The sequence below is a fragment of the Kogia breviceps genome, chromosome 9, assembly GCF_026419965.1.
Source record: "Kogia breviceps isolate mKogBre1 chromosome 9, mKogBre1 haplotype 1, whole genome shotgun sequence".
Taxonomy (NCBI): Eukaryota; Metazoa; Chordata; class Mammalia; order Artiodactyla; family Physeteridae; genus Kogia; species Kogia breviceps.
In genome coordinates, this window is record NC_081318.1 from 32,054,833 (window position 1) to 32,071,266 (window position 16,434).

The following is a 16,434-nucleotide window of genomic DNA, read 5'->3' on the forward strand; positions in this document are numbered from 1 at the left end:
CCCCTAAATCACTTCACCAGGTCCCACTAGGGTCATGTTTTCTTTATATAAAAAGATCTACCCACAGAAATTTTGGGAAGGTTGTACATTCAAAATGTGTTTGAGTCCATCACAATTGCTTGGACATGTTTTTATGTTTGAGTTACTCATTCTGTGTAGGCAGAGACACAGTACCTGGCATCTACTACCTCAAGATACCTGTATGCTGTCCTGTGGCAATGCATGGTGTAAACACCTGCATGTGCATTGCAGCTTGTATTTCTCTGAAAGCAGGAAAGAGCAAACAGCCTCCAGATGCACAATGTGAGGAAGGGCTAGCTGGCCTTCTGCATCTTTTTTTCTACCCTATTTCCAGCATCTGTCATATCCATATCCTACAATGAAACAGGAAATAATTTGATAGGAGTGTTTTACACTTAAGCATTTAAATTCAGCAAACATTTATGCATATCTGCTATGTGCCAGCAGCCATAATACTGACTGTGTTTCATAAAGAGCTTCTAATCTATAAGAGAGATGTGAGACCTACACAGAAAGGTATAGTTTCTAAGTTACTAACAAAGTGGCATAGAGGTACATAGGAAATGGATAAAAAGGATGTTAGAGGCAAGTAAATCAGGTAATTCATAGATAATTAATTTGTTTGTTATCCAATATATATTTATCCCACATTTTAGTACTTTGGTACTTGCTAGAGATACAGAAGAAAATAAAACAGGTTAAGTCCTTGCCCTGATGAAATGTAAATTCTAGTGGGAGAAATAGGCAATAAAGAAATTAATTAATTAATTAATTTAAAAATATCTTATTTCCCAGCCACCCCTCACATGTTCTCTATGTTGCATCTTCCTGAACTACCAGCTATTTTATATCTGAGCCACTTTTACTCATATCTCTCAGATGTTTTTAACTTGCTTACAAAAATTTCCTCCACTTTCAGGTCTGATTTATAAGATTCCCTCCCATCCTTCAAGGCTCAGCTTAAAAACTTGCTCCCCTTCCAAGCTTTCCCTGCTAATCCCAGGAAATGTTAACACTGTCCCCTCTGGGTTGCCATAACACTCTATACACTGGGCCTCAGTTTCTGCAGGTATAACAATGAAGTGCAATTAAATGTTTGTCTGGCTTTTCACCTATTAGATAAGGAATTTCTCAAGAGAAGAGACCATGGCTGATCTTTTCCTTCCATGCCCTGTGCCTAGGAGACATGGAGCTATAATAATATTATCAACCCCAGTGATAACAATGACACAAGTTAATAGTACCAACAATGCTCCAGGCACTCAGCTAAATGAGTTAATTCCAAATAATCCTTTAACTTACATATTTTATTATTATCTCCATTTTTTAAATGAAAAAAACTTGAGACCTGTAGCATTTACATGATTTACCCAAAGTCGGAAATCTAGTAAGGGATAAATATCTGATGAATAAATAAATACATTGATTTTTATTTTATTATAACAAACAACTCTGTGCACAGAGACTCATCCTTAAAAATTAGATATATTCATAAGGCGTAAGCATCTGCTCAGACTTTTTTGAAAATTGAGAAATATTGATCATTATCATCATCACTAATCATAGCAGCAAAATCTGGTTACATATCAAGTTTCATGGTCCTGAATGCTGTACTGTATATGATTTTTAAACTAAAGAATAAATGATCTGCATGAAGGAACTCTGTTGCATACAATTCCCAGAGGAACATTTGAAAGCCTTGGCCTTTATTTTCTCTTGGACACATATTGTCTCCAATTTTAAAGACAGCTGTTAGAAGGAAATGAGGCAAGGGATTTAGGGGCAGTCATGAGACTTAAAAATAGAAAATGGCATTTTGTTTCCATCATGCAGCATCTCCTTTCCTTCCATAGCACAGTTTACCACGCCTGTGACCACATAGCTGATACCCATTAACTCTTGGAAAATCATCATGGACGCAGTTGCTCATTTCCATAATTAAGACAGAAAATTTGGATCAAAAATATTCACCTTTGGATGACTCAACCAATTTGTCTATATTGTGAAATCTCAGGAATCACGAGCTTATCGTGCACTGTTTTGCTTATTGAGCTTGAATGGGAAAAAGCAAAATCTGAACATGTTAATTCCTGTTGTCTGAAATACTATGTTACTAAATTTATCTGTAAAAATCTTTGAGTCTCATGTAGTGAAGATGTCACCAAAAGGTAACAGTGCTGCATTTCTGTTTAACAAAGTCTTCCTGGTATCCATTTTTTTGGCAATAAAATTATCTTTCTTGATATAGAAAGAGGAAATAAAGCAGATTTTGCCCGTTCTATCTAAGGTCATTTTAATCAGCCTACTGCCTTAGCATTCATGATACCAACAGCATTCATTTTAAAAAGTTCCTTTCAGTCATTCTAAATGAATGAACCGTTAGAAATCTAATCAATGATGATGAACCTGGGTATTATAAACAGTTATGCTTTGAATCTTGATATTTTTAAAAATATTCATACTATCAGACTAGAAAAAAAATGTTACTTATTAGCAACATTAAGGTGGCTATAATTTAAAATCCATAACTTTGCCTGTCAGCTTAAGACATGAGAAATGAAATAGGTACTCAGGCATCTCTCAGCATAGAAGGGGGCTGGCCAGGAATTCACTACCTCTGATCAACCTTAAAATTAGTAAGAAAATCTTTAGAGAAAAAAAGATTAATCGAAGGGGTGTTTAGTGAACCCCTTCTTCAAGTAAATTAAAGCCCTGAATAATCCTATTTCTTGTTTCAGAAGGATCTAAGAACTGTGAGTCAAGGACCATGACTGTTAAGATTTTGCAACCCTCTGAAATGTTTGCAAAACCTCTATGTTGGGGCTTCCCTGGTGGCGCAGTGGTTGAGAGTCCGCCTGCCGATGCGGGGGACACGGGTTCGTGCCCCGGTCTGGGAAGATCCCACATGCCGTGGAGCCGCTAGGCCCGTGAGCCATGGCCGCTGAGCCTGCATGTCCGGAGCCTGTGCTCCGCAACGGGAGAGGCCACAAGAGTGAGAGGCCCGCGAACCGCAAAAAAGAAAATCTCTCTGTTGGTGACATTTGTTATCCTCTGTTTTCTGTTCTGAATTGTAGTAAAACCCTTAAAACTAGGTGGGAGGCATAAAGGAAAGTGGAGGGTTATAGAAGAGCCTCAAAGAGAGAGCAAGTAGTGGCAGCTACTATGATGGTGAGGAGGGAACATAAACCAAACTCCATAAGGCAGGCTATTAAGAAGCGCTGACTGAAAACTCTTAAGCAGGGGCTGATGCTGCTTCCACAGGCAGGATTTCTTCTTCCTCAGGAAGCTTCAGTTCTGCTCTTTTTTTTTTTTTTAAACATCTTTATTGGAGTATAATTCCTTTACAATGGTATGTTCGTTTCTTCTGTATAACAAAGTGAATCAGCCATATATATACATATATCCCCATTTCTCCTCCCTCTTGCGTCTCCCTCCCACCCTCCCTATCCTGCCTCTAGGTGGTCCAAAGCACTGAGCTGATCTCCCTGTGCTATGTGGCTGCTTCCCACTAGCTATCTATTTTACATTTGGTAGTGTATATATGTCCATGCCACTCTCTCACTTCGTCCCAGCTTACCCTTCCCCCTCCCCGTGGCCTAAAGTCCATTCTCTACATCTGCGTCTTTATTCCTGTCCTGCCCCTAGGTTCTTCAGAAACTTTTTTTTTTTTTTTTTAGATTCCATATAAATGTGTTAGCATACGGTATTTGTTTTTCTCTTTCTGACTTACTTCACTCTGTATGACAGACTCGAGGTCCATCCACCTCACTAAAAACAACTCAATTTCGTTTCTTTTTATGACTGAGAAATATTCCATTGTATATATGTGCCACATCTTCTTTATCCATTCATCTGTCGATGGACACTTAGGTTGCCTCCATGTCCTGGCTATTGTAAATAGAGCTGCAATGAACATTGTGGTATATGACTCTTTTTGAATTATGGTTTTCTCAGCGTATATGCCCAGTAGTGGGATTGCTGGGTTGTATGTTTTTTAAGGAACCTCCATACTGTTCTCCATAGTGGCTGTATCAATTTACATTCCCACCAACAGTGCAAGAGGGTTCCCTTTTCTCCACACCCTCTCCAGCATTTATTGGTTGTAGATTTTTTGATGATGGGCATTCTGACTGGTGTGAGGTGATACCTCATTGTAGTTTTGATGCATTTCTCTAATGATTAGTGATGTTGAGCATTCTTTCATGTGTTTGTTGGCCATCTGTATATATTCTTTGGACAAATGTCTATTTAGGTCTTCTATCCATTTTTGGATTGGGTTGTTTATTTTTTTGATATTGAGCTGCATGAGCTGCTTGTAAATTTTGGAGATTAATCCTTTGTCCATTGCTTCATTTGCAAATATATTCTCCCAATCTGAGGGTTGTCTTTTTGTCTTGTTTATGATTTCCTTTGCTGTGCAAAAGCTTTTAAGTTTCATTAGGTCCCATTTTTTTATTTTTGTTTTTATTTCCATTTCTCTAGGAGGTGGGTCCAAAAGGATCTTGCTGTGATTTATTTCATAGAGTGTTCTGCCTATGTTTTCCTCTAAGAGTTTTACAGTATCTGGCCTTACATCTAGCTCTTTAATCCATTTTGAGTTTATTCTTGTGTGTGGTGTTAGGGAGTGTTCTAATTTCATTCTTTTACATGTAGCTGTTGAATTTTCCCAGCACCACTTATTGAAGAGGCTGTCTTTTCACCATTGTATATTCTTGCCTCCTTTATCAAAAATAAGGTGACTATATGTGCATGAGTTTATCTCTGGGCTTTCTATCCTGTTCCATTGGTCTATGGATTAGATTACAGTAGCTTTGTAGTATAGTCTGATTATGGTAGCTTTGTAGTATAGTCTGAAGTCAGGGAGCCTGATTCCTCCAGCTCCATTTTTCTTTCTCAAGATTGCTTTGGCTATTTGGGGTCTTTTGTGTTTCCATACAAATTGTGAAATTTTTTGTTCTAGTTCTGTGAAAAATGCCATTGGTAGTTTCATAGGGATTGCATTGAATCTTTAGATTGCTTTGGATAGTACAGTCATTTTCACAATGTTGATTCTTCCTGTCCAAGAACATGGTATACCTCTCCATCTGTTTGTATCATCTTTAATTTCTTTCATCAGTGTCCTATAGTTTTCTGTATACAGGTCTTTTGTCTCCTTAGGTAGGTTTATTCCTAGTTTTTTAATTCTTTTTGTTGCAATGGTAAATGGGAGTGTTTCCTTAATTTGTCTTTCAGATTTTTCATCATTAGTGTGTAGGAATGCAAGAGATTTCTGTGCATTAATTTTGTATCCTGCTACTCTACCAAATTTGTTGATTAGCTCTAGTAGTTTTCTGGTAGCATCTTTAGGATTCTCTATGTATAATATCATGTCATCGGGCTTCCCTGGTGGCGCAGTGGTTGAGAATCCGCCTGCTGATGCAGGAGACACGGGTTCGAGCCCTGGTCCGGGAAGATCCCACATGCCGCGGAGCGACTAAGCCTGTGAGCCATGGCCGCTGGGCCTGCGCGTCCGGAGCCTGTGCTCCGCGGCGGGAGAGGCCACAACAGTGAGAGGCCCGCATACCGAAAAAAAAAAAAAAAAAAAAAAAAAAATCATGTCATCTGCAAACAGTGACAGCTTTACTTTTTCTTTCAATTCTGCTCTTAAGGCAACTGATTGGATCAGGCCCACCTAAATTTTGGAGGATAACCTCCTCTATTTTTTTTTTTTTTTTTTTTTTTTTGTGGTATGCGGGCCTCTCACTGTTGTGGCCTCTCCCGTTGCGGGGCACAGGCTCTGGATGCGCAGGCCCAGCGGCCATGGCTCACGGGCCCAGCCGCTCCGCGGCATGTGGGATCTTCCCGGACCGGGGCACGAACCCGTATCCCCTGCATTGGCAGGCGGATTCTCAACCACTGCGCCACCAGGGAAGCCCTAACCTCCTCTATTTAAAGTCAACTGATTGTACATGTTAATCACATCTACAAAAACCCACAAGGTTTTTGAAACCATTGTATAAGCAGAAGCATGGCCAGCTTGGAATGAAGGTGATGGAGATAGAATAAGATAAAAGTGGGCTCTTGGATTTCCAAAATTCCACACTTAGGAAATGAGCTGATAGAGCTACAAAGGTGCAAGCATATGCTACCATTCAAGAAAAAGGAGAAGTGACTCCAAGGATAGTAGCATGGGTGCAAAGGCAAAGGCAGAGTCCAGAGGCTCAGAGTCAGAGACAAGAGCTGTAGACAGATGTGTACAGAGCTACAGTGGGCCCAGAGCTGCCTTGAGCCACAGAAACTCAATGGAATTTGCTCTGCTGGATTTTGAACTTGTTTGGGCTGATTATTCTTTTATTCCTTTCCTTTTCTCCCTTTTGGAATGTGACTGTCTATCCTATGCCTATCCCACCACTGTCTTTTGGAAGCAGATAACTTGTGTTCTAGTCTCTTAGGTCTACAGATGGAGAGGCATTTTGTCTCAGGATCAGTAATATCCAGAGTCCCACCCATACCTGATTGGGTTGATTTAGATCATAAGATGTGGAACTTTATGAGCTGATGATAATTAGATGAAAATTTTAACTTAGACTTGATGCTGTAATTGGTTGAGATATTGGGGGGGTGGGATAGGGTGAATGTATTTCACACATAGGAAAGATGTGAATTTTGGGGGGCCAGGGAGTGGACTGTAGTGGAATGAATGGTGGCCCACCAAAAGATATGTTCACATCCTAATACCTGGAACCTGTGAGTGTGACCTTAGTTGGAAAAAGCATCCATGTAGATATAATTAAGGACTTTGAGATTAGATCATTCTGGATTATCCTAAATTCATTGACAAGCATCCTTATAAAATGCACACATAGGAGAGACGCACAGAAAAGAGAAGGACATGTGAAGATGGAGACAGAGTGATACAGTCACAAGGCCAGGAATGCTAATAGTCACCAGAACCATGAAAAGGCAAAAAATGGAATTTTCCCTAGAGCCTCTAGAGGGATCACAGCCCTGCTGACTCTTTGATTTTAGAATTCTACAGCTGTAAGAGAATAAATTTTTGTTGTCTTAAGCCTCCAAATCTGTAGTAATTTGCTACAGCAGCCTTAGCAAATGAATACAGTCACCAAGCAGTACAAAATGTATATGAGGTTCCCTGATGCACTTTTTCAGTAATGTGCCAGAATGTGCACTTAAGAGTGATGTCCTCTTTGTAAAAGTCACCTTCAATCTCAAAAACATTATGCTAAGTAAAAGAACCCAGACTCACTCATGACAAACTATATAATTCCATTCATATAACATTATGATTTACCCTAGAGAAAGCTAACAAAACTATAATGCCAGGAAACTGATCAGTGGTTGTCAGGGACTTGGAGTGGAGATAGAGGATTGTCTAATGGGGCACGGGGAACTATTGAGTGTGATGGATGTAATCAATATCTTGATTACTGTGGTAGTTACACAACTGTATAAGTTTCTAAAAACTTGAACTGTATACCTAAAAAGGGTATATTTTACTGTATGTATATTATACCTCAATAACCTTGACTTCTGGTGCTATAGGTTTATATAACTCTGCTTTAAGATGTTTAGAGCAAGTATTTTGAAATGATGTGAAGATCAGCCTCACATTGATATTTATCTACAGCTGCAACTGACTTGGTTTTCCTCGATTTTTTATCTGTTTTCTGATATCAGTTCATTTTCAGAGAACAATTATTTTCCACCACTGAAGATATACAAAACAAACAAACCACTACATGTTCTGCCTTTAGTTCCTAAAGAAGAGTTGAAAAAGTGTTTTGCTTATTGAAATAAATATATAATATCCCAAAGTGACTACTTTGTTTAGTTTTAACTTAATAAATATTTAGTATCTTATGTGGAAGACATATGCTAAGTGCAGGGCTGGAACTAGGAGTGGTTACAGGGATAATTAAGAAACAATTCTTCTATAGTTAGAAGTATAAAATAGGAAGCAAGTAACTCTAATACAAAACAGATTCAAACCAAATTCTTTGGGGTCTTAGAAGAGGAAGCAGTTATACCCAAATGGGAGGGCCTCTTTCAAGTAGATGAGATGGAATTGAAAATAGAAAATGGACGATTGTGGATTTCAACAAAAAGAGGAATCCAAGGTGGAAGAAACTGCATGGGTGAAGGCACACGCTATGGACTAAATGTTTGTGTCCCTGTCCCGCATCCAATTCACATGTTGAGGCCGACTCCTCAATGTGATGATATTTGAAGAAGGGGCCTTTGGAAGGTAATTAGGTCATGAGAGTGGAACCCTAATGAATGGGATTATTTCCCTTGTAAGAGAAGGAGACAGGATATTTCCCTCTCTGCTCTCCACCATGTGAGACTACAACGAGAGGACCACTGTCTGCAAACCAGAAAGTTATCTTACCAGACAGCTGGCTCTACTTGTCCCTTGGTCTTGGACTTCCCAGCCTTCAAAACTGTGAGAAATAAATGTTTGTTGTGTAAGCCACCAGTCTTTGCTATAGCAGCCCAAACTGACTAAGACAGTACAGAAATAGGAACAAATTCAGGGAACAGTCAGTAGTCTCTGACTAGTTAGAATATGTGCAGAGGAGTGGGAGAAAAACTAGAAAGGGAATTTAGGATAGTTTTCCGTATGTCTTAAATGCCAAGTTGGGGGATTTGTACTTAATTCAGGGGTCAGTGGGGAGCTGTTAATGTTGTGCTTGAGAATTTTGAGAATCTTGTGAAAGTTACAAATACATTGCTCCAGAAAAGTGCACAAGTGTACAAAGTGCTATGTACCATCTCAGGACTTTCACAGACACCTAGAGCTCCTCCAGGGCCTTCCTTCCCTGGGAACCCCCGGATTAAAGAAGTTTTGAGAAAGAGCCTGACATCAAGAGAATTATCATTTCATGTCATTTTAGTTAATATCGCCATACATGATCAGAATGGAGAATTACATTGATACAACTTATGAGCTAAAGTTGGTTTTCTTAAAGTGTGATCTATATTAGAATCACCTGCAGGGCTTATCAAACATCCATATTCCTAAATCCTACCCAGATATACTCAGGGTCTCTAATAGTGGAGCCAGTTGAGATACACTTTGTGTGTGTGTGTGTGTGGTACGCGGGCCTCTCACTGTTGTGGCCTCTCCCGTTGCGGAGCACAGGCTCCGGACGCGCAGGCTCAGCGGCCACGGCTCACGGGCCCAGCCGCTCCGCGGCATGTGGAATCTTCCCGGACCAGGGCACGAAACCGTGTCCCCTGCATCGGCAGGCGGACTCTCAACCACTGCGCCACCAGGGAAGCCCGAGATACACTTTTTAAAAATTTTTATTGGAGTATAGTTGATTTACAATGTTGTGTTAGTTTCAGGTGTACAGCAAAGTGAATCAGTTATACATATACATATAGCTACTCATTTTTTAGATTCTTTTTCCATATAGGTCATTACAAAATACTGAGTAGAGGTTCCTGTGCTATTCAGTAGGTCATTATTAGTTATCTATTTTATATATAGTAGTTTGTACATGTCATTCCCAATCTCCCAATTTATCCCTACCCCTGCTTTTTAACCAGCACCAAGCTGATGCTGTTGCCCACTTAACTTAGAGAATAGCTTAACTAGTGTTGAAGAGGGTACAGTCATTTCTCAGTCTCAGTGGTGGGAGAGGATTGGTTCCGGGCCCCCCTCAGATACCAAAATACACAGATGTTCAAGTCCCTTATATAAAATGATGCAGCAGAGTCGGCCCTCCATATCCACAGGTGCCACATCCTTGGATGCAGATAGCTGTAGAGCTGACAGTATCGTGGTAGACATTTCCTTTTGACTTCCCAAAAAGCATGTAAGAGACAGAAAGAACTCAAGGTAAAAATTATGTAAAAGATTTTTTTTCAACTCCACCAATTCTCAAGACACTCTCTGTGGTCAGTACCACTTTAAACTAAGCATAGGAGCATCTTCAGCTACAGTGTTAGGACACCATTTATCCTGGGGAAAACTGGCTCCCTTACATTAGCCAGAACATTTACGAGGAACATTAGCATCACATAGTCATACTGTTGGAAGCTACTGATGGGTCCCATGGATGAAGATAAACAGTGATCATCCTTAACCTTAAAATGATTAACTGCCATAGCAGCCAGAGTAGTTTCTGTTCTGTCTTGACCTGAAGAGATCCAAGGTTTCACTATGTATCAGTCAATCTTTCCAAGAAGGATTTTGCAAAACGACAGTAATTGGCAAGGTTCTGGAATTGGTAGGATCTGTTACTTATCAGAATTGTATGGTTTTCTGACATCTTTTTCTTTTTTTGTAAAACAATCACCAGGACTGTATTCTAAAAAAAAAAAAAATGCTGTTGATCCCAAATTTGTTTCTTGATTCAGACATTCCACACATTCGTTCCTAGTTAGGGATACAACATTTTATGATTTAATATTAAACTACCAAATCAATGTGTTTCACTTCCTGATTATGTTTTAAAGAAGGAACAAAAAGGAGAGTGAATCATAGGTTGATTGAGGAGTTAGCTGTTAAATGAAGCTATTAATTTTATTTTCCTGACATCCCAAACATGTTTGTGGAATTTTTACATAGCAACCACACATACTGCTATCTGTACTCGTGTTCAGTTCATCCAAGAATAAAGACTTATAGTGGGACTTCACTGGTGGTCCAGTGGTAAAGAATCCGCCTTCCAATGCAGGGGAAGCAGGTTTGATCCCTGGTTGGGGAACTAAGATCCCACATGCTGCAGGGCAACTAAACCTGTGTGCCACAAACTACAGAGCCCACGTGCTCCGGACACCATGCACCACAACTACAGAGCCCACACACCCTGGAGCCTGCACCCCACAACTAGAGAGAAGCCTGCACGCCTCAACAAAGACCATACGCATCACAACTAAGACCCGACGCAGCCAAAAATTAAAATTAAATAAATAAATAAATAAAATTTTAAAAGCTGTTGCTTGAAATTTAAAAAAGAAAGACTCATAGTACGTGCATAAATAGCCATTTTTATTCTTCCTTAGGTATGGTAGTATGTATTTACTGTTTTTGACTTCCCAGCACTTCTTTTCCTCTTCTTCTGGTTACAGCAACCCTCTTCTTTTGAACAGCTCTTCCTTCCCTGCTCTAGTCATGAGGTTTGCTTGGAAGCTGTCAATCACAGCACTGCACTGCCATCCCAAGCTGGACCAATCACATTATCTCACCTCATCAAGGGGCCCCCTGATTGTCCTGGAAATGGGCACAGTCAGAGTTGCTTCCAAAGATTTTTTTGACCTACAGCTGGGGTAGTTAGGAGAATAGTAGTAGGGAAGTGAAAAGGAGTTCTCTTCTCTCTGATGATGAAGTTTTGAGTGCATGAAACCAGAGAGGCTGATAGCCATGTACCCTGGCACACTGAGAAACCAGATCAGAAGCAAACAACAATGCAGCCATCATACCAAAGGAGAGATGGTTTTAAGCAATTCCTTGGACTCAAAGAGCCACCCTAATGTGCTTCAGTGTTATGCTATCTAATGTTGGTGGCCACTGACCACATGTGGCTATTGAGCACTGGAAACGTGGTTAGTCCAAATTGAATTGTTCTGTATGTCTAAAATAACACTTGATTTTGAAGACTTGGCATGGGTAAAAAAGACTATAAAATATCTCAGTAATGATTTTTTAAAATGAATACATGTGAAATTATAATATATTGAATATTTGTTTAAATAAATCAGATTTTAAAATTTATTTTTTAATGTGGCTTCTAGAAATTTTTATATTACATATGAGCCTCAAATTATGTTGTTATTGAAATAGAACTGCTCTCTAGTGAATCTGTGTTTTTGGTTTGTTTAGCTACTTAGGGCAGGGTTTGTACCATTGGCAACCTATGGAGCCCTAATTGATGCTGAAATCAGTAACTGGAACAGAGGCAGTGAGAGGGATAGATCCAAAATGTGGAACTGGCTACATTCAGATGCAGAGGGGGCAGGGAGGTTTTCTCCATTCTGAGCTAGGAAACTCAGTAGCAAAGCCGTTAGTTAATTGTTACAAGTTATTTAGATGATGTGCCTGTCCTCACTGGGCTCCAGCTTTACAGGGAAAAAAATTTGAGATTTTGGAGGGTTGGCTACTTCTTGCAACCTTCAGTAAGGTGCTGCAAGAGGAAAAAACATGTGGTCTGGGCAGAGCCTTCTGAAAGTGGAGCTGGGGTAGCAGCCTGGCACAGCTGCGTACAGAGGCCATTCTGCCACCGGGCAATATGCTCTGGATTTCCAAAGGTCCTCACAGCACTGAAATCCAGCCAGTGTGCCGCCAGAATGAAGACGTCAGATCTCCTAAATGTCCACGAAGCACTGCTACCTGACTAAGGCAATTCCCCTGTCCCCAGGTTACAAAGGAGATTGGGAGCACCTGAGTAGGAGGGACATTTAGCCCTGTGCCATCACTGAAGCCCACCATACAGAGACAGAGACCAAAGTGAGACGCACTAAGATGAGGCCCAGAAGGATGTGCAGTGTCTACTGAAGAGTCACCAAGAAGTGAAGCTGTGAAATGGGAGCAGATCCAGATTCAAATATCTTGACTGGCAAGATTACTGGCTTTAGTTACTAGCAAACAGAGTTCCTACTAGGCAGTCTCCTAGGGTTTTAAGGAGGTTCTATTGTCACCACCACCATTCCCAAACAAGAAAGAAAGAAAACACAAAAACAAGGAACCTACGACTGCCCACTGCCTGGGGCCATTCTTCATGCTCCGTGAACAGGAAATGCATGGCTGAGGAGGTATAACCCAATGGCAAAGATAACCAAGCTGTCCCCAAGATATTATTTCCCCTTCATCAGGTACCCACCTAGATTCCCTTACAAGTGAGTTGTAGTTCTTTGACTAAATTATCTGTAATGGTATATGAGAGGAAGTGATGTCTCCCTGTTTCAGCCCTGGCTCATAAAAAAACCTCCTACATGTGCATCTCGGTGCTCTCTCCCCCTTCTAACAGACAGAGGTGGAGAAAACCACCAGGACAACTTTGGAAACCATGTGTTGAAGAAGGCAAAACTGGAACTTTCCTGGACTATTACACAAGCAAGGTAGAAACTTCTAACTTGTTGAGCCTTTACATGTTTGGTTCTATTTGCTATCACAGCCTAACTGAATACATCTCCCAATAGAAAGATCCTCCCAAATGTCCCTGATAACCAAAACCACATAGAACACTGAGCAAATCAAATCTCTTTGGTACATAGCAGTCAGACCAGCCAAACTGACTAACCTGGTAGATTATCCATTGCCATAAAGGAAAGTCTCCCAACAGAGGTAACCTGCTTTCTAATACAACAAGGCAAGGACAGTGCCATTGTGTGCTGCTTCCCTGCCTCCTGCTCCTATGCAATAATCTTTTTTTAAATGAAAGCTTTTGTTAAGCAATATTTCTTCTATTTGTATATTGGATGTGTTAGGGATGGTTAAATTTCTCATTTGGAACATAGTAACAGGGATTACAAGGAGCCATATCAAGACCTGATTGAGAATAATGGACATTAGACGGACATCATGGACTCAGAGATGGCTGCAGTAACTGGGAAGAAGTATGGCTTGTGTCCCACTGGAATATATGTGGAATTGTAGGTGTAATCATTGCAATAAGTTAGAAGAGGGAATTTGGAGAATTATTTATAATTGTAGAGGAGTGCATTTGTGTATTAGACACAAAGCTACAAGAGTCCAAGCTTAGTAGTAGCATTTGGGTCAAGACCTACATAAAAATTGCTAGGCATCATCAAGAAATTAGACTTAAAAACCATGAAAGAAGTAATCAGTATTGAAGAGAAATATTTTAATCAAACATCCTTTTTTTAATGACTTGAGTATAACCTAATGATGCTATTTGTCTAGCTATATTACAATATGTCACAGCACGTGTTAAGTTAGTACTAAGTAAAACAAAAGGAGCTGCACTGCCCCTCTCAAACTAGCCTCTTCAAGGTATCATGACATAGTTGGTGAATACAGTGAGGAAAATCATATTGTCTTTAAATTAACAAGGGATCATTGTAGACATCAGCCTTTATTTGTGTAATAACAGTATCTTTTGCTTGGGTATCGTATTGAATTTTTTTAAAAAGAGAAATGCATATTGTTTCAATTTTAAAACTTTGTTTTAGCAGAATTATCATCAGAGATAGTAAAAGAAAGCATCCATCTTATGAAAAATTATTAGACCAAAGACTTCCAAATTATATTTGGAACTTGAGTTTCAACAAAAATAAGTCTTTCCTACTCTTGAAATAAAGCCAGCACCTTTCCCTGATTGCTATTTCAGGATCAAAGGCAATCTCTGCAAATCTAATTCTACTTTTCTCAAGTTCCTAAGGTCTTGAATACAATTATCAAGACTGCTAAACCAAGAAACTCATCTTTTTGAGAGTAGCAGACTAAATTAAAAGGCTATATTTTGTGGTCAAACATCTCCAAGACACTTTACTGAATGAATGTTCAATTAGCAATAGAACAAAGAAGCCAATGAAGATCTGTAAAATCAATGTCATGAAACTCCAATTGTTCCCCCATTGTCCAGCCCCCTTAACTTAACTTACCCAGATTCTGCTATAGGATGCAATTTCTTTCTGGCCTTCCTGGATGCAATATGGTAGAGAAGAAAGAGAATTGAATAACCATTTTAATCTACCTCATACTTACTTCGGTCAAGTTAAGTAAACTTCTCTGAGCCCATTTATTCCTTTCTAATATAGAGACAATAAGTTTTGCCCTGAATTCCTCATAAAGTTATTGGGTTGAACATGAAAGTTACTTATAAACTGCAGGTTGGTTTACAAATATGAAATATTTTTATTATATAAAGAAACTTCTAGAGATCTTTTAATACTTGACATAATAAACAGAAGACACATAAAAATAGGAAGCAGTATAACATGAAATAAAAAACATGAGCTCTATTTCTGGCAGTTTGACAGAATAGAAACCCTGCACAGGCATCCCAACTCAAATAACTAAAATTTTTGATAAACTATAAATAAGAAACATCCTTTAAATGCATCTCTGAGCTGACACAAAAAGAAAAATTTTGAAGAGGACAAAACTAAATTGAAAGCAGTAATGCTGGGAGGGAAACAGGAACATAAATGCAAAAATTCTTAGCAAAAGATTAGCGTATCAAGTCTAGCAATATGTATGTATAGATAGGTAGAGAGATATGACATATGTTTTATATATTGATATATGTATATCAAGGATAATATATAATGGCCAATTGCTGTTTATTCTAGGAACATGAGGTTAGTTTAACATTCAAAAATCAATGAATGTGGCAAACTTCCAGTTCTAGTCAATAGGAGTAAGAACACTGCAGCTTATGTCTCCTATTGATTACATGTAAAAAATGAAAAATGTACAAAAAGAAACTACTTAGGACTTAGAATATTAAATAGTAGTTGGAATATTGGGAAGTCAGAACTTGAAAAACGACCAGTATGGTAGTAGTGAGTTTCTGAGATTCTTTTTCTCCCTCCGTTAGCTTTTCTTTTTGATCCAAGGGTGGATTGAATCAGGAAATTGCAAAATCAGCACAGTCAGCAAAAATTCAAAGAGGAGCCCATTTTTTTAGCCATAGAGGGGGAACAAGGCCTCTGCAAATTATAAAGTGAGGAAAGAAGCCTCTCTCTGTCCCTCCCTCTCTGTCTCTCCCTCTCCCTCTCTCTCTCTCTCTTCTTCTCCCTCCCTCCTCCCCAGCCCTCTGTATACTACTACAGAAATTTACATTGTCATAGATTGAAAGTCTTACAGTTATAGATTCTGAGACCCACATCTCAATGAGAATGATTGCATTGGAAAAAATGAAAAATGAAGTTTCTGTTCACTGCAGCTTCTCTTTCTGATATTATTGTATGAAGAATTAACTTTTAGAACATTATTCACATAAGAATTCATTTATATAAAAACTGTTTAGATTGGTTGATGATGTAGAAGTGGGACCTCATTGCTCTCTAATAAGGGCAGATCTGTGTAGACTTTAGCTTTTTAGAACATGATTTAGTCTCTGAAATTAAAATGACAGTAGACATGATGGGGAGAAAGGTTTGAAACAATTAAATACAGCAAAATAATCTAGAAAGTGGGGCTATAGAATAAAATCCCAAATGTTTTGCTTATATTAGGCCTCCTTCAAATTATTCCTAATATCAGTCAAGGACATAGCAGAAAACAGAATTTACTTCCAAATAGTTCAAATGAAGAGACTTTAAGGAAAGGGCTCCTTACAGAAATGCAAGCAAGATTAAAGGAACAAATATGATTTAGTGAAGCATCCAAAGCTGCCCTTCCCACCCATCTGAGGAGAATGGGGAGGAAAAAGTGTTGCCTGACCTGAGCCCCATGAGAACGGGGGCCATGGTGAGGGGCTGCCTGCCAGGAGCTGCAGT